The sequence below is a fragment of the Myiozetetes cayanensis genome, unplaced genomic scaffold (assembly GCF_022539395.1).
Source record: "Myiozetetes cayanensis isolate MyiCay16 unplaced genomic scaffold, myiCay2020 scf2-11, whole genome shotgun sequence".
NCBI lineage: Eukaryota > Metazoa > Chordata > Aves > Passeriformes > Tyrannidae > Myiozetetes > Myiozetetes cayanensis.
The window spans coordinates 8,506,446-8,531,017 of NW_026087411.1; the positions used below are offsets into that span (position 1 = coordinate 8,506,446).

A 24,572-nucleotide genomic window follows, 5' to 3' on the forward strand; every position below is an offset into this window, starting at 1 on the left:
ATCAGTTCTGCTTGCCCATCATACCCCTGGACAACCCATACCCCTTTGTTCTTCTTTTTTTCCCCACAAGATTTAGAGAATACATTGCCATACATATCACTTAAGTCTATCTTTCACTTTTATAGCCTGAAGAGGAGAATTATTTAGTCAAAATAACATGAGTACACAGCTCTTGTAATACCGTTGTGACCTCAGTTTCTAACACCTACATCGGAGCATTACTATAACTCAAGAAGTTGTTTTATTTCACTTGCAAGGACATCTTAATTATCCCACCCGTGACATGAACGTTTTTGGAAGATAAAGTCTGTAATTAACTTGTTGCCAAACAATATGTTTACCATCCCTGAAGGTCAGTTCTCGCATAAAGACATAAGGACACTTAACTTTGGGAGATGTGTGTGGTGTAACTGCCGTCAAACATTAACCGAGTGGTCATCCATTATCTTCAGCACAGAAGGAAAATATTCCAAGCACCATAAAATGAGTGAGTTGAAATAAACCTCTACTGAGGCTTGCAACAAATAACTGCAACTAGAGAGACAGTGCTTGACCCATTGTAACAGGATTTGTTAGAAATTCCACTTAATCTCAGTAGTCAGTCGGTAGGGGGGGGGGGAGGGAGGGATTTGCTCAAGACAGTGAAAGCAATATTGCTCCTGCACTGCAGAAATCTGTCTGTGCCGATTGCCCTTGTCAGGAGAAATCGGGTTTTGAAACTGTTTTTTTAAAGATTTTACCAAAACAACTGTAAGGGCTCCTTGCCTTGTTCAGTTCTGAATTTACACTAGAAACTTGCATGCACCAGTTTGAGTAGGAAATCCTTGATGTGCAAAGGGCAGGGTGAGGACATTCACAAGTACAGGTACAACAAGGGGTTTCATCAGCTCTGCAAAGCCATGAAGGGCAGCTTAGCACTCCTGGTACAATTCCTGTACCAAAGGAGTCCCCTGCTCCAGGGAGATGAGAAGATCACCATCTCTGATTACAGATCTCTTATAATACGTCAATTAGTTGTGTACATGAGCTGGGAGAGGTACAAAGAAGAAAAAAAAGGACAAACAAAGGAATAAAATAAAGGAAAATTATAAAAATAATATATGTAAAGCACTTCTGTGCTGTTGTGCTGGTGTTACTCAGTCTCTGAGTCACATCCCTCGTCATTATTCTATATTTCAACAGGAAAACTAACAGACACTTGGCCTTCCTTTGCTTTACACTCTGAGACAGATGGAAGGAATGGAAGGCAAGCAAAAGCAGCTCAGAAAATCAAGGAGGAATAAAATCATCTTTGCCCAAGAAGACACACTCTTCTCATCCTACGCTCACAGCACGTACTCCTTCCTGCAGAGGAATAGGTAACAACTGAGAACGTGTGTTTTCCTCAAAGTATTGGACAATATGGGAACAACTTGTGAAGAAATGGCATATGGAAGAACCTAAACACGGCAAACAGGCAGGAGTGAGAAAAGTAAACAGGGAGAAGAAATTTGGATGAGAAAGTAGAAAATACGAAAATGTTGGCTATTCAGGCAAAGGAGGGAACGACTGCACCACAGAAGGGAAAATATTAAGAATTTAGAAGGGCAAAGAAATGAGAAATCCGGAGTGCCAAAATCACTGAAGGTAAGAAGTGGTGGAGGGAGGGGAGTCGGGAGATGCTCCCATCCAGGTGAGGCCATTAGCACTGCAGTGAACAAGTAAACAAGAAGTCCTTTCAGCATATCACAGGCCATTAAAGAAGATACTTTGTATCTGTCCTTTAGGGCAAAAAACAGTTGATTCAAGTCTGTTATTTGAAAAACTCTTGTATGTCAGCACTTGGATACTGGAATAGCTTGCTCGCGTTGAAACATGGAATATTTGCCGGTTTTCCGTTGAGAGTAGATTGGATTTCAAATTCCCCCACTTGGTTACCAAAAGCATTTCCATCAGCTGGAAACACTTTTCAATCCATCTTGCCAACTTTTGACCTAGGCTAGTTTCTTTTGGAAGGTGAAACCCGCCAGGATCAGGCATGGATAAGCAATTCTCCACTGAGAAGCATGTCAAATAGACACGGAGCCTCCCCTGAGCCACGCTGCAGCAAACGTGCATTTCTTGAGGAGGGACACTCAGAGCTGTTCATATGGAAGCAAATCACAGGAATCTGTGTCACTCTGCAGTTTCTCTTGTAGATGAGCGCAGGCATCACACGTGCTGTTCATTTTCTGCAGTAATATCGGAGGGTGCTGTTTGTGTGCTGCCTATAGACCAGCTAATTTGAAGAACGCAGCATATTAAAGCAATTGAAAAAAGTCATTTGTTTCTGCAGCACAAAATGAAGGCTCTGATTGCCAGACAAAATAATTGACATACTGTTACACTGCACACATTTGCCTGAACGCAATGGTATAATAAGCCATTCTATGGTAAGAGAAGGCTTCGGCTCATCTCGGCCAAGGAACATTCTGTCTTCTTCCCTCACTACTGTCAGTGATCCCCCTGAAGTGCCAGCCAGCTGCAAGTTGATTTCTGACTGAGCTCTCCCCTTTGTGCGTGAAACGGAAGACAAGGATCTGTCCCTATGGCTCATGGCACCTGACACCATTATCCCCACAATTCTGCAGATGGAAGCACACCCAAGTCCTCCCTCACGTTCTTCCCACCCTTCCCCTTCACCAGCCATCCACCTTTTTTTTTTTTTTTCTTTTCCCCCCCTCCAAAACCAGATCATCACAAGTCCAGCTCTGGTGTCTCTTTCACTTCCCAGATGATCTGCTGACTGACTTGTTGCTTGCACAAAGGAAAGCTTCCTGCAGGCTGGTTGCACCCAGCAGAGAATACAGATGCCTTGTTGCAGCGGGGGGGAGGAGGAAAATCGGAGCCAAATTCATTATCCCCTTCACCACCACCACCCTCCATCCTCTGTGTAAACTCTCTGACAGCATTCTCCTCTTATCTTCTTCTACAGTGTCAAGCAAAATGAAAAGGTTAAACTTGAAGGCTTGTACGTGGCCTTTAGGTTAGACATCCATTTCTTTTTTTAAAAAAGCCCTACACACTGCAAAATATTTTTAAAATCAGAGGAACAAGAAGATTCAAGGAGTAAATTTGCTACTTTCGCTGAATTACATGTACTCTAATAATACTCCCCAGAGAAATACTTAACATCATGCTTCCCAAACTGGCTATTGGAAGCCAACCTCAGAACCAAGATCTCATTCCAGTATCCAGAAACATGACACAGACGTAAATTCCCATGCCTTGGGGATTTACATGCATGGAGCCCCCACCATGCTCCTTCACATTGTTCTTCATACAGAAATACAGGGATGCTAAAGATGGAAGGGGTAATTATTCTCAGCTTCAACCTGCTCAGGGTTTTCCTTTTTATTCTCTATATTTAGCATCTCCCTGATCAATCCTCTTTCCTCTATTCACACACCCACATTTCCTCTCCTTGCTCTAATGGAGGCTGTTTGGACAATCAGACAGTTAGAAGTGCAGACAGTGCTGTGAAACCCTCTTAAAAGCTTGGTGTGAATCAGGGGATCACAGGCTACCACTCAACTTCACTCACAGCAAGAGCCTGAGCCAGGTAAAGTTTCACTTTTTTTTTTTAAAAAAAAAGGAATGTTACTAAATACTCAGCCCCCAGTGCTGTGTGCCTGCAGATGTCCCCTGGATGATGGATTGCCCTGCAGACTCCTCCACATGCAGCCACCCATGGCTCAGCAGTGGTTTGTTACCCCAGGCTGCAGCCTGCTAAATGGAGCAACTTTTAGAGCAGCTTGTAAGTCTTTGCACAGCATCAGCTTTTAGGCTTTCTGTCTTTTACAGGTAATTCAGAGCTACAGGGTCGAAATATATGGGCCTTGGTTTTGCATTAACACCACAAATGATCAAAACAACTCGTTATCTAAGATTCATCTGTTTGTCTAGAAAATAAATGTCAGGACTGTCAGGAGAGGGAAAAGTTTATGATTAAGCTCCAGCTACATCATTTCTCATAATATCTGCTGGGAGATGGCAATCAGAAGCATTTCTAAAAGATTCAGCACTTGATTTTCCATCCACCTCACTGAAATAGCACTGCAAGAGCACTCACACAAAAGAACATCTATGCAGAAACACGTACCTTTACAGGCAATATTGTTAGGTGGAGCCATTTTGCAATTAGCTTGATTTAAGGGACAAAAATAATTCAACAGAGAACGAGACAGGATGACTAGATTAAGCACAGAAAGCAATTTTGCTTAAACACATGTAGATATCAAGCCAGTGATCTGCTACAGCCCCATGGAGAGCTTGTGTGCCCTTCCCTGTTGTCTTAAAATACAGTTTCAGACACGGACAGCCTTTAACATTTCCTCTGCGTGAAGTTTTGATGTCCCCTCAGAGACAAGCAAGGGAAGCACCCAGCTTTCCAGTGCGTGCAGAGTAAGTAAGCAACTCATATCGTGACCCCACTGATGAAACCTCCCAAAAAAGGTCCTCCCCATCGGTGAGGATCACTGAGGGAACCCCGAGTTGGGAGTCTCTGTGGGATCCTTGACCTGCAGCACGTTCATCTTCATTAGCTGAGGGCCCAGTACGGACACAGCAGTGAACCAGGTAAGGGCCCAGTGCAGAGAGCACATTCCTGCCTCGTGAGAGAAGCTCTCAAATGAGGAAAGAGCTGTTACACTATCGCAATCTAAGCTAATAATAACAATAATAAAATACTATACCTTTGGGCATGTTGAACATGGAATTAAGTTATTTATTTAAAGTATCACGTAACAGCGCTAGAAACAATAGGCACAGGCACTTCATTATTTTTTTTTCTCGTGTACAAATGAGTTTTGCTCAGAGATACCAAGTGCCTTGCCATGTCATGACTGCAGAACGACAGCAGATACTTATCTGCTCAGCCTTAATTAATTTACTCCCAAATGAATACCGCATTTAGAAGGAAATAAATTGTAATTTTATCCTGGAAGACCACTTCACACAAATGGGACAAACTGTTACCTCATCTGATTTGTATCTATTCCCTAATCACACAGAGACTTAGCATAAAGGAATTTAAAATTACTCTAAAAATACGCAGCTGATATTGCACATAAATATTGCATCTTCCTCTTTGGATAAAGCCCTTCTGAGGGAAACAGAGAAGTTGCTTTAGGCTTGTTTTTCTTACATCTCACACGGACATGCCTCGAACAGTCATATCACTGTTCCATCAAATTTTACATCACCCACGTGGAAATATCTACAAGTTCAACAATGTTCCGCCGCTCGTGTTCCGCTATTCCGGTGTTTTAATTATGTTTCCTCGCACAGCAGAACCAAGTTTGACATTAGCACTGAATCTCATAAATCGTCACTTTAAGAAAATGCATTCCCTGGAGGGGAGGTAATACAGGCCATATGAAAGTCCCTGTTTTAGCTTAAAGCCTTCTCAAACAATCCTAATTGTTTTCAGAAAGCCAACGGCAGGGTTGTGCCTTCTGAGGCACAGAAAGAAGCAAGTTATACGTTAGAGCTCACTTTTGTTTGTTTTCTCGCTGCGGTGGAGTTTTTTTAAAACATAATATAAGGGCTCAAACATAAAAAATGAAAAGAAACGTGAATTCAACACTAATTCAATAGTGCTGACTCTGGAACAAAAGCATGACAACGCTGCACCGTGGATGTGCAGTTAACATTGTGCTGGAGGTGTACAATCCCTAACATTTTCTTATCCTTTTCCATTTTTCTTCATCTCTTCAAAACATTCTACTAAGGAAATGGCCAGTGCTATAATACAAAGACCAGTGTACAGGATGTAAACATTAACAAATACTTTCACAATGATATCCAGTGATTTGACATGTCAGAAGCTTACACAGACTTCACAGACACCAAAGCTTGAAGTGTTGCAATGAACTCCACTAAAGTAATTCGTTAGAGTGCTAAGTTTGGCTTTTGTAATGTTGAAATCAGACATTACAAAAATCAACATTACCCACAGGTCTCCCTCTCCAAAGGGAACCCATCAATCTGGTCTAACTGCCAATGACCAATGAGAGTTCAATTTTAGGTTGGGGCAGGAGAAACTTTGCACTTGCATTGCCATAGTTTCCACAATAACATGGACTTATGCTCCGAATCCGACACGGATGCACGTGGACACGGATTGATACCACGCACTGTGACAGCAGCAGGCACATGTGGTCATCTGCAAAGGCTCAGAGGTTTCTCAAACAGTGTTCTCTTGAGAGAGTTGCGAGGAGAAGGAAGTGGAAGACTGCAGTTCTTTGAAGAAACCTCTCCAGCTCTTCCTGTTGCTCTTGCCAATTCTTTCAGTTTGTGTATGAGGGATGTGCCACTGAGCCCCTCTCCAAGGGTGCCCCAAGTCAGCTGAAGAGTGGCAGAATCAGTGGATGCTCAGTTTTGTAAACATATTCCCATCCATTATCTCAACACTCTGCATTCTCTCTTCCCTGTTTTCAGCCTGTTTATAAAGGGAAGACTTGGCTATTGCCAACCTCTCTACTTTTTCCCCATTGCACCATTGAAGAGGATTTCTTAATGCCCATGGTCTCACCTAGACTACTTGGGTTTAGGGTCCAGAGCCACTCAGGAGGGGGAGGTGGACAGGAAAGAAGGCAGATAGATGTTACTACTTTTTTGCCTAGAAAAAAAGAAAGCCTGTGATCCTATTGCTGGAGCCCCATGAGTGATTGGATGATACAGTGGCCCATAAATCCTGATTCCTCTGCCCCTGCAGACACTCTCCAAAAGCACCAGCATGCTGACCTAGGGGTAATGAAGCCACTTCTTGAATGTGACCCATGTCACAGGTTTAAGTAGCCCGTGAGGTCCCTGAGCTGCCCTCCCCTCACCTGGGTGCATATAACTCACACTAAATTAATTCTCTCAGAGAGAGAAAAGAGAGAATCAATATTTATCCCAGGATCAAAATGCTTTTCGCTAAAAGAACTCAGCAGTCTAGAAAAATGAGGAGCAATCATTTTGTTCCCATGACAAACAAAAGCTTCCTTGCCAGTAGACACTGTATATTGACAATAACCTGTGAGCACCATAGCACGCATAGTAATAAGATGGTATTTTGCTGCAGTGCATTTTTATCTTGTAGATACTCCTTTTTTGCTGTTGTTGTTCTAAACGGAACTATTAACAAATTAAAATGTAGTATTTTTCATCATTAAAATAGTTACAATCAACAAACACTTAATGCCACTCCCCCAACACCAGCTTTACTCAGCGTGCCCTGATGGAAATACTGAGGGCATAAATAATGACTTGTAAATCATCTCCATCTTATAAACCAACTCCAAAAGCATGGAACATGAAGTTTTGGATTTTTTGTTATTTTATTTTCCTGCAATTAAGTTGGTAGGGCACCAAGTTACCACCAAAAATGTCATACCAAATTAGCTTCCCTTTTATTAACCATGGCAGGTCAAATAATTAAAAAAGTGAAGGTGTCTTGGTAATGAGACTTAACTCAAGGACATTAATTTACAACGACACAGGTTCCTCCTTTCTGTATTACCTCACGTACTTATTAAAAGATCGCTGAAGGGTCAAACTCTTATGTCATCCAGAAATGATTTTGATCACTCTCCACCCGAACTGTATTCATTTTGCTCCTAACACAACTCCCAGTTTTCACCCTGTCACATCAACTTGGCCTTTAGTGGCTTGATTCTGGTTCAAAAGATGTCATAAACCACGCCTGTCATCACCTGCTGCCTTACACGGACCTCGGCGGTGGCTCCGTCACAGGCCAAAGAAAACCAGCTCCCGTTGGCCACCCATCGACCGCGCCACATATGAGCAGCTCTGGGCCTCCAGTTTATAAAAAGTACTGAGATGGTATTAAATCAATCAAAAATGTTCAAGGGAACAACAGCTTTCCACGGTTTTTGGCCTATTTGTATATTTGAAATGCTTGCGTCTAAACAAGGTTTCCTCAAAGACACCATCTTTCTGATGGTCTTCAATCAAACCCTACAGGTACCCTCTCACTATCTTGCAGCACATTTCTTCCCATTTGGACTCTGCAGTTATTTCTGATTGCTGTTTTATCTCATTTTTCAGAAAAACAGCACCTAGAGTGGTCAGTGAAAATAAAGAGCACCAGCGATGCAAGAACCTGCTGTTCAACAAGGACGAGAGCGAGTGTGTAGGCTCACTGTATCCAGGAGGTACAAAGTACTGCCCAGTCCTGAGGGTGATAATCTGGTGTTATAACACTGGACATTGCAAAATGGATATTAATACAGATTGAGAAGACACTGAAAAAAAGATGAAAATGCAATCAAGAAGAGCTATTTTATTTTTACCGAGGGTTTTATGGAGGCTCGGAAAGCCCCTGAGCTGAAAATTGGTGGGGATTAAGAGAACGCTGTGAAGAGGAATAATCTATGCTTGCTCTGTTCCTGCTCTTCCTTCTCACTCTTTTATGGTCATCAGGGGACTTGTTGCCTTTTTTCCCCCCTTTTTCTTTTCACACCATCCTAGAAAACACAGCACTCTCCGGCTTCACACACGGAGGGGATGGCGCAAGCTCTGAGTACATTTCCCAGTCCCCGAACTCATTTAATATAAAATCCTCCAGTTGAGGACATAACAGATATTAAACTGATAAAAACATATGCTGCACTTGATCTTTGCCAAAAGGTCAAGAGGCAAACACGAATCAGCAGAGTCGGTGGTTTCTGGGTCTGACTCAGTGCACATGCTGAGACTGAATCATCCCAAGATTTTAACGCCGCGGTAGCGACAATTACGGAGCTTTAGCACTTCAGATTTATTTCAAGAAGCTGCAGACAGACTGCAGACCCCAAATAACTCACTCCAGGACCTCAGTGAGCTCATGATTTTGCACACACACACAGGAACTGTTCCTGGACAGGAACTCGGGAGAGCTAACGACACCGTGTCCAGCCTCCTAAAATACCCCAGTCTTGATCTGAGTATTTCCTCTGCAATAAACCAAAATAAAAAGAGAAAACACCCAAAACTTCCCTCTAACCTCCAAACTTCTGCTGCCCCTACATCCCCTGCTCCAAACAATTAAGGAAGGAATCTTCTGCCTTCTGAATCCTAACGGGGTTATTTCAGAAACACATCTCCCCTACAGGAAGTATTTCACAAAATTCTATAAAGTTGAGGGACTTTTTAATAAATAAAAAATTAAAACCAGAACTAAATACTGCAGTGAATGTTCTTAATCCTTGCTGGACTCATTAGAGCATCTTGCACGCTAATTCAAAGACTACATCTCAGTCTTGCTAAGCATGATTTTTAATTACTCTGTATCAAACCCCACTGTAAATTAACACAGAAGAAGTCCACACACAAAGAGCACTAAATCAATACTGCTAAAGCTTCAAAAAAATCAGCCCTGTGTATGGAAACTAAAAGCACCTTTTGAAGTTAACAAATAACAACAAGAGATATTTGAGTAGCTCGGAACAAGACAACAATTTCTTAAAAATTATTTTCATTTTTTCAAGACCGTTTGGTAAACAGGTTTGGAGACCTTTTTATTTCCAATTATATTTTCAATCACTCATTATAATCACTAATTATCTGTAAGAACACAACAGTAGGTCAAAAGTGAGAGGAAATGCATTGTCACAGCAGAAATAGCCAGCTAATATACTGATGTTGGTGCTCCAAGCTGCACAAGGGAGCCAGCCAACTATAAGGTAATCGTTTGGCTTTCAAAAGTCTTCAGTGAATCAGTATCAGCAAATCTACTGGATTTTAATGAGTTAAAATATTTTAATAGCACGGCTTTGTTCTTTAGGTTTAATCACCTTTCCCCAAGGCTCTGAACAACATTTAAGCATGTGCCTAATTTGCTATTGAAGTCACCAGAACTATCAGTGAGTGCTGAAGTTAAACATGTGCCTAATGAGATTTACTGAATCAGAATGCGGAAAACCCGATGTGAGCAGAATCAAAGCCCAGAGGCTTTAGCCAAGTCCACCCCGAGTTTGCCTCAAGATACAGGGCCCCCAAAACGCGAAGGAAAAATTTGTATTATGGTGACATGTCTGCTGCACGCCTGTAATTCTGAAATACTTATGTAGCAAAACACATATCAGACTTTAGAAGTCTTTAAAGCAAGTAAAACCTTTGGATTTACCTTAAAAGCCTAACTTTTGTGGAATTTTGTTTGGTGCCAGTAGTTCAGCCAACGTCCTTTGACATGAGACAACTGTTGATTTGCCTCACGTTTCCTCCAAAAAGAAAAGGTAGTATAACTAAAATGTTTTGATCTGGGGCAGGAGGGAATGGAGAGGTGGAGCTAACATACATATATTTAGCTCAAAGTTCCTCTGTGAAAAAGAAGGAACGTAATCCAATATTAGATCTCACTTCCTCAATCACTCAGGCAAACTCTGTAATCCTCTCAAACCAGGATATGAACATCTGCATTGTACCAGTTGATACTTTTTCTCAGATTAAATTCAATTAAATTACCTGCATGCCTTTAAACCCTCCTTTTTATTACCATAGACAACCACTTCTTCCTAGTGTGGGGGAGTTTAGTTCAACAAAGAACAACCCAATGAGCTTTGAATGCAGCATATAAAATATAAAACTGTTCTTTACTATTTTGTGTGACATTTAAATGGTTTAAGTGAACATTATTAATTGAATTGCAACTAATAAATATTTTCTTGACAGCAAATATTGTAAAAAAGGACTTGACTCCAAGAGAAAAATTCTTCAGATGCCACACTCACTGTAAATGTTCCAGTCTGACTTAACAATATTTTAATTCTTTCTCTCTTGGCTTACATGGAGGATCTGGTTTTGGCATCAAATGTCAGAGATACTTGGTTGTTGTTTTTTTTTTTCCCTGCCCAGAAAGACAAATATTGTATTGGAGAAATATTTAGCAATCTCTCTTAACAACATACAGTCACCAATCCTTTCTCTAATACACTGTAAAAGTCAGTAAATCTGTTAGAGGAAAATTTTTTTTTAGAATTTAAATGGTGAACAGAATTGCTCCCTCAATATGGCAGTTGTTAGCATGGAAGGAGTTAATCTTCCCCACTCCTTTTTTAAGAGTAAAAAAGGCTAGGAACAGCTGTCACTCAGGTGATGAATACAAGCTGCCAGCCTTTTAAACAGCAGGTACAGCATTTGAGCTCTGAATTAATTAGCATTCAGAAAGCCTAAACACCGCTTGATAACTCCACAAGATGATTTTTGTCCCTTCCTGCAAATTAATACCGCTATTAAGATGAGCAAGGGCACAATGCAGATCGTAATTGTACCCATTAAACAAAGTTTCACGAGTAACAAATTGGAGGTTCCTGCCAAGAATGCATCAAGTCAAATAAAGCCTTGCTGCAAATAATGTACAGGAATCCATCTTCACTTTTCCATGGCACTCACGGAGCCACACACAACATGGATCCCTGTGTAAATGCATGGAATGTTTTCTGCATGTAACCACAGGCTCCTCAAAAGTTCACGTTTCTAAACGCTTAAATAGTGGCTTTGTCTCAAAAACACTCGGGTCGCTTGCAGACAAGAGCTGCCTTCAACATGCACATACACACTGAAATGACAAGTTAACAGGGCCTGGGAGATTATACTTATAATGTCTTGAAAAACAAGGCCTCCCTCCATCAAATGCTGCTGCAGCGCTGCATCAAAGCCCACATAATCCGCGTGGAAAATCTCCCTCCTATAGATGTCATTTCCTTTAAACGAGGAGCATATTTTATAAGGCACAAAAAATGATTGATATCGGAATTTAATGATGTTTAATAAGTAGCCATCTGTCAACAGTCAAGGAGTAAAAAGGAGGCACATTATTATTCCCCAAAAGACTAGAAATATTGATGCTAATTAAAAGGCACATTATCATTATCTCAAAGCAATGTCTAAACACTAATCAAACTTCAGGTCCAGGGAAGGGGGGAGCACTAGGGATATGAGTGCTCCCCTAATGGGTCACTGGATTTGACAGTCTCCAAGCTGGTGTTATGATAGCACAGAGCTCGGAACTTGGCAAGTAGCTGATAACTCCTGACTGGGTGGGCAAGCAATCAAACCCCAATCTAACGTAGGAAATGTTATTTATTTTTATCTCAACTCTTTAGAAGAGATCTTTGCTACATTTTTTACAAAGAACTGTGAAGGGAGAGAACTATGCTAAACATGTCACTTCACTATTTTTCCCCGAATTTGCATCCACCATATTCCGAAACAAAATAAAATTTGCCATCGCGGTGCCCAGACACAAATAACTGCACCATCCTGAACTGCAACGTGCTCGGTACTTTGAGCTGAGAAATGGATCAGTATCACATGTACATGAGGAACTCATGTGGCCAGATACAACTGAAACCTACACACAAGGGAACAAACCCCATGAACACGGTGCCTGTGAAGCACATTTGACTCTTTGGCCCTTCAGGAAATCACTCTGGGATTCGGGGCTGCTTCGGCTCTTCATCCTGAGGGAGGAAGGTGCATAAAGGTAGGTGGTTCAGGCTGCTGCTGTTTGCTGAGCTCAGCCTTCAACGTTAATATCAGTTTATTGCCTTTTAAAATGTGGTATTTATTGCCATTTTCAGAATTCATCTTGATCAGAACCTCTCTTAAGCAAGCAGACCTCTACTAACCTCAAAATCCACGCCTCGTGTTTGAACTGAGGCAGCCAACAGCCCCATAACATGCTTTCTGCCTTAGTATGTAAAAAGCTGACAAGACTCTTGGCATTTATTGCTTGCAGAGAGGCACAGTTATAGGCCATTGGCAAATGTTTTCCTGCCCCTGGGATACAAGAGATGTGTGAGCAAGATATGACTGATTCCCACCTCCCACGTCGTGGAGACCAAGCACGCAGTCCCAGGTTTAGCAATATTGACTCTGTGAGCCAGGCCCAGCAGTTCATCCACTTTACAAGGTCAGTTTTGTGGTGTCAGAGGAGGGTGAGTCATGCAGAATATTCCAGCACCGAAGACAGGGAAAGCACGGACAAAGTAAAAGGCATACTGGGAGCAGGTGGGGAAAACAGGGACGCGAGAATCACACCCCATGGATGGAAAAATGGCAAACTGAAAGTATCCCGGCCGTGGCTTCAGAAAACCACAGCTACTCCAGTAATCAGGGCCCAGGGGCACGAGCACCGTAGCTAATTAGGACCAGTCATTTTTTCCATCGTATTTTTACCGGTTAACTTTTTCACCTGTAATTGCCACTATCAAATTACCGTCTCCGCAGTGCCAAGCCACCTCTAGTCTTCCTCCTCAGGTCAAGGGACCCATTCATCACTGCCAAGTGAAGCATATTTCTATTTTTACCTGTCATTTTCAAGCCATCGCTTCACACAGGTGTGACCCCTGATCCTGATTTTCCTTCCAACACTCCCCTCGCTGTACTCTCATAGTCCTCCATTATCTCTTCCCTGAGAAATATTACAAAAACTTGAAGAGAGACGTCCCTGGTTTTGATTACCCTATTCCAATCTAACTCCTTGATCTTCAGCATAAACACTTCAATCATTCTGGCATTTTCATTGACTCAAATTAAATGCAGAGCCAGTAATTATTTCAAAATCCCCTTGCCCTTTCATACACAGGTCTTCTGCCTTACACAATGACAAGGTATTACCTCCCAGATTTTTAAATGGTTTAGATACTTCAGATATGCTTTGGATACGAATTTGAAGCAAAGGGACTCTTAAGTAAACCTTGTGAGGCTTAGCCAATACTAATTGTTAGCAATTACAGTGCTTTTCTCTTGTTGAGCCCCAATGCTCAAACATGATGTGAGCCACGTAACCATACAATAGTTCCACTGATTAACAGGTTCCTTGGGGTGATCATGAGCAGGAGGTACAAGATCCCCTGCATTTTGCAGCCTGCTTCACGTAAATTCAGCAAAGTCAACGTGAAAATGGAAATGCACAGGGCCGTGTAGGTAAATTGGAGACAGGAAGTTCAGGCAGACACACAGAAATGAAAAATCCACCATCAGTATCCAGCTTTACTTACATTATTTACTTCCATGTTCACTACGTGTGTTTTTAACTGGCACCAAACTCTTCATTCTTTGTGCCTCACAGATTTGCCTTCTGACTCTGTGCAACTGTTGTGCACTGTAGAGCTGTCGGGGCAGAAGTGGAATGTATGAAAAGCTGGATAATTGTAAGTTAGGGCATATGGTGCTACAGAGAATGTAGGGGTTAGTAGGAAGAAGGGGGTTTTGTTTTGATTTTTTCAAGAGTCCGGATGTGACTAAAGCTTTTTCCGGTGGGCAAAGAAAATATCCCTTGTCTCTTGGTTTCTCCACAATTTGAAAAAGTTCCTTGCATTTTTTTCCTTTTTTTTTTTTTTTTGGTGTGTGTGGTGGGGAGAGAAGAAGAGAGGAAGGCACGTTTAACACTAACTCTTATTTGCATGACAAATAATGGACCTTCCTTCTGATTCTCTTCTTCTGCCCCAAGAAAACACATTCTCTCCAACAGCGTGCATAACACTGAGGTTTTCACAAAAAGAAGCCCCAAAAGGAGCAGGCTGCTGTGTAAACATGTCAGGCTTCATAGCTCACATGCATTGAAACGACCAGCACAGTTCGCTCTTCTCAAAGGTATTGCTTCAAGCTGATTGCTGACTCAAGACAAGAACACAACCCTGGTCACAGTGAGTTTCTGAGCATTTTCCCTGCAGCTGCAGGGTATAGAGGGTTTTCTGTTTGTTTTGCTCCCCCTCCCCTTTTTTGCCCCCTCCTTTTTCATATGAAACCTCAGATTCTGGAGTACAGTTTGGCAGCACCAGGCTGAAACCTCTGCCAGTTTCCTCGGGTACAGAATCTCTAATAACACAAAGCCCTGACTATCTTCTCGCCTGATAAATAATCAAAATTTTGCACCACGACCGCCCTCAGAAAAACATGACTTGTTGTTTTCATCTCCCCCGTCGCAGCTAATCCTTCCTGTCAACGAGGTTTCATCCATAACAAGCCCGCCTGTGACATGTTTGGTCCCAGCGCAGCCCTTAACAAGTCCCACGCACACGGCGCGGTTCGCAGAGCGTGCGGGTTGCGAAAGGGACCGCGGAGACAGAGCCTCTCCCCTCCCGTGGGATCGGAAAGGCTGCGTTTCCCATGGAAGAAGCTCATCAAGCAGGAGAGACAGCGGGCTGTCAGGGAAGTCCCGGTTCGCAGATCACATTTCTGGTGCATAAGCAGAACTGAGCATTCCCGGTATTTGTATTCCTGAACGGCCCTGCTGTCGGGTTGGATACTGGCAGTGTGTTTATTGCCGTCACGCTGGAAAGCTGACCCAGGCGAGGTATGCTTCGTACTCAGCAGTTTTAAACAGCATTTTTCTAGGCTTTTAGGGCTGGCAGTGTAGGACTCGCTCTCTAGGACTTGCCCTTCCTTTTCTCCTCCCCTCTTCTGTCCCTGCTTCGATTTTACGCCTGTTCACTTTGCCCAACATATCAAAAGAAAACGCACGAGGTGGTAAAAACTGTACTTCATGTTTCCACCAGTGAATTAATCAGAGGCTCTCCTTGGTTTCTCAGAAGGAATAATGGGAATAAACTCAGTAAGAGCTATTTGTTCACCCCACATACTTGTTGCCTGCCCCTCTACCCACAGCAACCTGTGTTTAATGTGCAGCTGTGGAGGGGAAGAAGGTGACAGACACCATCTTCCTGTGGGAAAGGGCCTCACCTCTCCTGCAAAAGACTGTTACACGGTATTTCTTCCACTTTCTCAGGGAAGCTGCTCCGTTTTCTTCCCAGTGACAAGGAAATGAAAAGTGCCCTCAGATTCACTGGAGGGACACTTGACACCTTGGGGGTCGTTCCTTCACGTTATCCGGGATTTTAATCCAGTTCCCACAGGGCTTTCTGGGCTTCTCGGAAATCTGCTGTCAAGCCAAGAGTTTCAGTTCACTCAGTGACCGAAAGTGCTGCAAAAGCTGCTCTTGACGGGTGTCACACTGCTAATAACTGCGGGACATTACAATGGCCATGAAATCAAAAATTACAGGGACTCCAGTTCTGCCTTCTGAGATGTCTGAGGAACAGAGTGTGCCTCTGTCTGCGCCCCACATTCTCGAGTCAAGAGAGTGAAAACATCTGAGTGAGGGCACTTGGACAGAGATACACATTCTGTTATTCAAAATATATTCTGTTGTTGGGGCAATTCGATGGTGCAGCAGAACAACCCAACCCACAGAGCCGACAAGTCAGCTCGCACACTGCACCCCTTGGAGCCCTTTCAGATTTAGCATCTCATATGCCCTCAACAAATACTGATTGTAACAGCCACTTATCCATAGGAACTTCACAAGCGATTCTATTATCCACATTATGTTTGATGCGGTTTAGTTAATAATGTTACAACCTGAGGGTGAGACGCCCTCCAGGCAACTTATAAAATTTCACCTTGGGCGCTCTGCTGAAGTGCTGGCACTGCAAAATCTCCACAGGACACCTGCACTTAAGTAAATACTGTTGCAGGCACTTCAGACAAATTCACACGCACCAGTCTATTAATACAGTTTCCTACACAGGAAAATCCCAAAAGAACCAGAGGCATTCATTAATAATGTGCATTAATGGGTAGACATTTCTTCACATGGACTCTGTGAATCTTCAAACACTTGCAAGATAAAGACTTTGCTTTCGCGTGATAAGAAATGACAAAACTTGGGGTTGGATGAAACACTGGGACCTAATTTTCATTATGAGTATATCAAGGCTTGTACCCAGCACGGGTGGGAATAAGTACAAATTTATTTTGTGCTCCCTTTCGTATATCCACAGCAATACAAATTTGGATTTATTGTATTCTTGTAACTAAATTTGAGAACCATTCACCCGGGGGGAAACTGTGCAAGGAACACCCACATTCCTGGATGGATGTTAATTGTTGGGGTAAAAGCAATTAGGCCACAGCCACACTACACACCCTGAAATTAGGTGAGACATAACTCTACCTCTCATCCCAGCAGAAAAGCCAAAATATGCTGTTATTTCAGGGGGATGCTTTTCCCTCTGAACAATAACCCTGCCTCACCTAATAATTGCTTTATGTGCTTATAGGCAGTAACTGCAGTTGAATTTTGACACCTGCTTAACTTTTTATTTTTTTTTAAACTGGACACGAAAGCTAAAAAACCTACTGAAAGCCACCTTACAAGTGAATCAGATCTGCTGGAGGGAGACAATAGCACGAAGGACAAACAGAAAAACTGCACAAATTCCTTATAATTGTCAAAAGCATCAGCTTTTCAAGGCATCTGGCGGTCTAAGCAAGTCCACTGGGACCACATAGCACGTAAACAAATCAACATTTTGTTTAAACATCAATCAACAAGTTCTTTCCATTGAAACCCAGGTCAGCTGCACTGGCAGCTGTTAAACTGGTGACACTCCTGGCTTCCAGGGATGCTCAGGAGTGGGTGGAAGCACCATCCTACTTCTAAAACGTCCTTCTAGAAGCTCACACTTTACACTTCTCAATATTTATGCAGGAAAAAAAGCTACAGCGAAATTTCTGGGGGCAAATTGTTTCCTCCATCCTCCTCTCGTTCAAAATGTTGGAGGTTAAAACCCCAAGACTTATCGCTTTAAGCTGCAAGCAGTGCAATTTTCATCCATCACTGTGTACCACTCGTCATCACTGCAGTGAAATAGTCTGGACACAGTTTTACAGGGTAGTGACACCTATGCTATGAGGGCATACTGGGTAGGGATGTGGGGAAAAGGTGGTGGGGGTGAAACCAGGAAGAAAAGAAAGCCGCTCACAAAGCAAGGGAAATCATTTTCTTGGTCTGTTCTGTAACTGTTTGTCAAAATTTTAAGTAGCTTCCTGTAATGAGGTCTCTTTCAATCCAAACAAACAACACACAACTTTGCTAAAAACAGTCTTGATCTGTTATGAGCTGCAAAGAACACACACACAAAGACACTCTTACTCTTCCTCTTAGCCACATAAATATACACAATCGAGTTGCAGGTGATAAACAGCGAAGAATAACAAAATCTGGTCTGCTTCACTGTGAGGGAACAAGTTATGCACATAATCCCCTTCCTAGATACTGTGTAGCACACTGTACAAGAATTTTAAAATGTGTCACACATGACGGTTCTCCTAATACCTTTAATTAAAACAGTACCAGAAGTTATAATGAAAAGGGATTACTTCTTCTTTTAATACACTAAAACCTCAAGCTCCTGTTATTTTACATTCTGGTAAAAAAGGAAATGAACAATGAAGCCACATTTTGGGATTTAAGATAATCATAAGATTCTAAGTTGAAGGGCAGGAAAGAGGCTTCATTTTTAAATTTGCTTTTAACAGATACAAGCCTCACGTTCCTTTATTATGACAACGGCACTAATTTAAAATTTCACCCTTTGAAACTCCCAACGTTTGCTCACAAGCTGCATCTTCCCTCTGCCCCATATAAACGACAAACACAGATTCTCGCTGAAACAAGGGAAATTAGTTAATAATTGGCCTCATTGTGATTTCTGGCTGTCTTGTAACACTCTTCTGGATTTTGCTCTGAATGCAAAATGTTTAACAGAATCAAGTTTTCCTGGTGCTCAGCACCACAGCATGTGACTCCTTAAAACAAAGCTATTTACTGTTTGCAAACTCTCCCACTCCCATCTGACAAAGGCATTTTATCGTTTCCTGGATAAAAGCTGGGATTCGGGGAGGGGGCGCAGCAAGAGGAAGGTCAATTGACTCCAAGATTCCTGCATGCCCATGTGAAAAGCCAGCAGGTCCACCCACTAAGGGTATTCAGCCCTTGTTAGCATTTCATGGGGTTCAGAGGGTCCCTCCCCTGATTTCAGCAGTAGCTGCAGGAACTGTGGCTGTCCAGGCCCCTGCCTCTTCCCTCTGGGAATGGGGATGTCAGGAGGAGGGGATGGTGGCCGTGTCAAGAGACAAGTACCGGGTTCATCTCTTATTTCACGACTCCCACCTCATGATTTCAGCAACTAAATGAGACCTGGAGCTCCTTCACAGCCAGGCCTGCTTCTTAGAGCCCTATCACCTTAAGCAACCAAAAAAATCCTCTGGGCTCTAGGATCACATTATTAAGAGTTAAATAATGATGATCACAGCAAAAAGAAGACTTGAGAAAAAGTGTGCAAGTGATTTGTAACTCTTTGAGCTTCTTTTAACGTGTAGCCTCCGTATGTAATTTCTGGGATTTGGAAGCTGCAAGAGGTATTGAATTGGGTTTGTTTGGATCATTATTTTTCTAAATGTAAATGGGTTGTTTAGAGTCTCATGTCAAACAGAAAGCCAAACTGATATCCCACTGTGGAGCAGCACGTTGGTGCCGACAGGCATAGCATCAATTACAAGATCCACTTATCAAAAATCTGGTACCCAAACTATTGAAGTAAAAGACAGAGTTAGCAGATTATCTTTTGTGATAACGGGATGACAGCACACATATCTGCTCCCGTGTTTCATAAAGCATTTGCTAACAGCAGAGAAAAATCACGAGTTCAATTGTAGACTCTTGATAAAGGTGCAGTTATTACAGATCCATCCCATCCGGCTCCATTCCTCCTACAGAACACGGCATGAGACAACAGGGGTTTCCAGTGCCCCACTGTAACTTTGGACAACTTAGGCAGATGTTTTACAAGAAAAAAAAAACAAAGCATAACCCCTTAAGAATTCTCAAACCCTTGCTCAAAGCATGAGCTCTGCTTCTTAATAAAAAAAGAACTCTATGGGACAACAAAATCCCTGTTCTGAAGGCACTTAATGAATGCTGGCCTTAAAATCACACCTAGATAATACTGCAGTGCAGCTCCAGAGAGAGCTTGAGTGTGACTGTGCCACATGAAGAGCTACATGCCACTTAGAGAAAACCTGATGTAAGATTTAGCGGATTGGAATAAATTTGGCATGTAACTACAGCTATGATGTAAGACAGAATATAAATTCAGTGCCACTGCCAATACGCCGTGCCCAATCCCTCTGCCAGGTCACATCGACCTGGGAGAAGAAGCACGCGTGTGTGTGTGCACATCTGAGTGCATTACACGTGCTCCTCTTGAGAAAGAACACCTCTGCAGGATTGATGGTCACGGACAGTATTTCTAATGGCCTTTTTAATTGGCACTATGATGATTAATTGGGGCCTTCACACAACTCCAGGAGTGCTCATTACCGAGCAGCATGGTGTCCTGGCGCACTGTGTGGGTGACCATTATTACTAAATAGTCATCAGATCATAAGACACTGATAAGATAAATTTTAAACAAGCCTACAAACCCCAGAAATTGAAGCCCACTACTGAGGCAGCGGGAAAATTCTGTTTCCTCCTCAATATATTATTTCAGCAGTGCCCATATGCTCCAAGAGAGCAGAAAAGGGCCTTGAGGAAGGGTATTGAAAACAGCCTGAGTACGTGATAAGGATTAAATACTCCACACAGTATTTCTTGCCCTTGTAGAAGTTTACATTTGCTCATGGTTACACACAGGGCACTGCAACTACCCCCTCAGACAGGAGTCGGCCTCGTGGTTACTGCACACCTGAGACTGCTGGGAGAGGAGCAGGTGCCATCAAATACCTCAACTCCATCGTATCTCTGCTGCTGCCTTTCCCTCTGGGAAATGCTGATGGGCTGCTAAGTTTCCAGGGCCCAGGAGGGCATCAGGCAAAGCATCGCCAGCCAGGTAAGGGAAGGGATTGTCCTGGTGAGGTGCGGCCTCACCTTGAATACTGTGGCAGTTTGGGGCACCACAATATAAGGAAGATATTAAAGCCACTAGAGAGTGTCCAAAGGAGGGCAACAAAAATGGTGAAGGGCCTTGAGGGGCCGTGTGAGGAGCGGCCGAGGGCACTTGGCCTGTTCAGCCTGGAGAAGAGGAGACTGAGGGGAGACCTCAGTCCAGTCTACAACTTCCTCCTGAGGGGAAAAATAGGGATCTCTTCTGACCTCTTCTCCATGGTGACCAGCGACAGGACCAGAGGGGATGGCCTGAGGCTGCATCAGGGGAGGTTTTTTTCTCTCAAGGGATAGTTAGAGCCTGGAACAGGCTCCCCATGGAAGTGGTCACAGCACCAAGCCTGACACAGTTCAAAATGTGTTTGGATGATACTCCCTGGCACATGGTGTGACTCTTGGGGTGTCCTGCACAGAACCAGGAGTCGGACTCGATGATCATTCCAACTCGGAACATTCTGTGATTCCCTCACCTGTGCCTCCACCCTTCCCAGCACAGAGTGCAGCGCCCGCCTCCGCCCCCACACAGCCCTCCCCAGCTCCTGCCAGGTTACTGGCAGTATATTCATTCATCCAGTCCACGTATAAGCCCACAAATGTCTACAATACACTACAAAGAAACATTTAGCCATTTAAAAATATTCTGTAAATAATCTTGGATAACACTAACACCATCTTAAATTCTGTGAATGATTCGGGATTTTGTCGCACGCTGACAAAGGGCTCATTCTCATTAGAATTCTGTAAAATCTTCTTACACAAATCTCCTGTCAGCTTCAATCCATTAAAAATAATAAAGGTATGCTCAAAATTGGGGACCAAAGCAAATGTTGTTTAGACTTAACAGATTCAATTTACTGTGCTGTTAATCGGATAGCACCGATACACTTCCCACTCTGCCCTGATGACGGGAGCTAATGGGATGTTTGGCTCCATTTCCATCACGCCGCAGGTCGGTGAAACACCCGTCACAACACTGCACAGACTCAGCCCCTCTGCAGGCCACAAGGAAGGGCCTGGGGAGTTTCCCAGGAAAGAGGTTCTCCCAAAGCATTGTGCTAAGCATCCATCCTGGGTTTACACCTCTGCACTATTCCCTCCAAGCCCTGCAATAACAATCGTCCGTCAGCCAGGGCAGGAGAAAAGCTTATATCACCTCTTGCCCAATTAGCTGCCTTTCCATTCCCTTCCTTTCTCTTTCCCACTCCAAAATAAACTGAGGTTTTGCTGCAGCTGAAAAGGCTCTCTTCCTAACTGGAAGAAGCCAGGGAACAGATATAATGTCCAGCCAAACACAAGCCCCATGAAGAGATGGGAGTAGCTACCAAAAGCACATTTCTTAAAAAAACAAAACAAAACACAACTAAAAAAGATAAAGAAAAACTTCCCCTCCTGATGAGTTCAGGACTGTTTCCTGAGCTGGGCCCATACAGCTAAAGCCAGTCAGTTAGGGGCCAGGCACTGTGGCACACCCCAAATAGGTGTGTGGCACACAGGTGCGTGTAGGCAAGTTTGGGATTCACTCTTAGTTGCACCTACTCTCTGACAAATCCATCTTCCCAAGTGCAGCTCCAGCTGACTTGAACCGAAAGGATATTCTGCAGTAATGTGGTTTTTTTCCATCTCAGTTTGTGCGCTGAGTAAAAAGCAATACCAAGAAAATAAAAACCAAGCTGACCAAACAGTTGTCAGGGAACGGGGCATTTTCAGCCGTGACAGTGACGCTGGAGTAAACTGGCTTTGAAAGATTTCCGAGTTTTGTGTTTCTGACTGAGGATTTTATGAACCAGTTTTAAATGCGTTTGGATCATTAAGAATTAGTTTAAGTTGAACTTCCCTGGGAAAGTAACTAGTGTAAATCAATCTTATTTTAAATACACACAAACAGCTTAAAATTGCATCGTATGGCATTGCTAACATGCATTAGCTTCCAACTCCAAAGTAGATTTAAGTTTTGCTGCAGAGCTGAAGATATCATTTGGAAACAGATGTTAAAGTGTCAGGAAAAGCAACTATCTCACTGAATAAATGAACTTCTTTGCAGCATTTAAAGAAAAATTAGACAGGTTAAATAATAGATGCCCTATTCAACATTTTTAGATGGTGTAAATAGCCACCTCTATGAATCACAAATCATAAGAAATTGCCGTGTTTCTGGAAATGGATATTAATCTCTTTGAAACATGTGCCCTTGCACTCATGATGCACGGCAAGCTTGCCCAGCAGAAAGGAAAAAAAAAAAAACACCAAAAAAACCCAGAAGAACTGACACAAATGACACATTTTTAAGAACAACTGAACTGGTGAATCACAAATTCCAGCCTTCTCCCCAAGAGCATTGCTTCTACAGATTAAAAAAAAAGAAAGAAAAAAAGAGAAAAATAAAAAACACAGAAAAAAACCCAAATAAATATTTCTCCACTTTGGATTTTTTTAGACTCTCTTTAAACTTGAAAATTATTTTATTTTGCCATTCTAAAGAAATAAGGGTAATAGCACGCTGGCTGTGGTTAAAATGAACCTTTACTTCCAGTTTGATTTAATAAGGTGTTTGCAAAAATACCGCAGCACAAACGAACTCGATACTTTCTCTTCCTTGGCCTCCGGTAGACGGAAAATTATATTTACGAAAAATCCATTGACGTGACTCAGATCATCCTGCCTCTAGAATTCTTTATGGTTTCTGACACATCACTTTTGCTACCCTCTTGTTAACTCCCCCCAATCATTAGCGGCATCTCGGTGTACGGGAGGAAAGCACCAAATTAAAGAGTCGATTTCAGTTTTCAAGCCCCAGGGCAGAAAAGGTTGAGCACATCACAGGGAAAATGCATTTTACTTCCAACTAGGATTGCCTGTGCTCTCATTACACTACCTCAGCACCCCTTCAGCTGCTGTGTGAAGCAGAGGTCTATTAAGCTCTGAAGGGAGCTCATTCTTCTGTCCTATGAGCCAAAGAAAGAGGTTTCTGGAGTGATGAGAACTGCTTGAGCTGGATGGAGAAGACACTTGAAAATGCCTCGTGGGGTTCCAGCCCTACAAGCCCAACCATAATAGCCTTGAACTGGGGGTGTGGCACACCAGATATTTATAACTGCTGGTGGACAAAGCCTTTACTGCCTTCAGAAACACTGAGATGAAAGGGAAAGAAACAGCTCCACGTTGGAGGAGGGGGGAGAAAAAGGGTGGATGAGTACAATGGGTTTTTTATATATTACCCAGACGTGCTTCTGTTGCTGTGGGACTCTTCTGGTTCTCTGAGCTAAGAGGAGGATTTTGTGGTGTGTCAGCAGAGCAAGGGAAGGACGGAGCTGCAGCGAGCAGGCCCGCTGGTTCATGCACTCCTTGACAAACGGCTGATCGCGGCCGTTTGGGAATCCTGAGCAGTCAGAGGTCAGCTACAGGAATCACAAGTGAGGTCTGGAGGAAAAGGAGGAAGGAAAGGCACAGCACGGAGATGGGGGGTGGGGGGGGAGAGAGAAGGTTCATCTCTTGCAGAAGCAGAGTAATAACAAGAGGAGGTGCAAGAAGAGCACCGACGTGGGGCTGGTGCCAGTCACGAGAGGTGTGAAGAGGCATAGGAAGCAAAAATACAACAGGAAAATTGAAGTGAACATGTCTCTTTCTCCACTAAAGACATGCTGAAACTACAGAACCCAAAACTACCAAACCCAACCAGAGCAAACCCCGCGTGCCAAACCAGCCAACCTCCTTCCCACCCCCATCGCTCTTTCCCTTTTCCAGCCACTCCAGAAGGAAAGGAAGCATCAGTTCAGTCACGTGAAGGCAGGGGCAGAGGGAGAAGCTTGGAACAGGGTGAGACAACAATAACCTC

General features: G+C 43.0%; 1 protein-coding gene and 1 non-coding gene across 5 annotated transcripts in view; both read right to left on the reverse strand.

The window, feature by feature from the left end:
* Positions 1 to 24,572, reverse strand: part of MACROD2 (mono-ADP ribosylhydrolase 2) — a 1,470,694-nt gene that overhangs the window by 1,101,148 nt on the left and 344,974 nt on the right. The gene's annotated exons all lie outside the window — the stretch shown is intronic.
* Positions 8,478 to 8,668, reverse strand: LOC126640832 (U2 spliceosomal RNA). Its single transcript, XR_007629162.1, has one exon. It is a non-coding gene; the product is annotated as a U2 spliceosomal RNA (small nuclear RNA).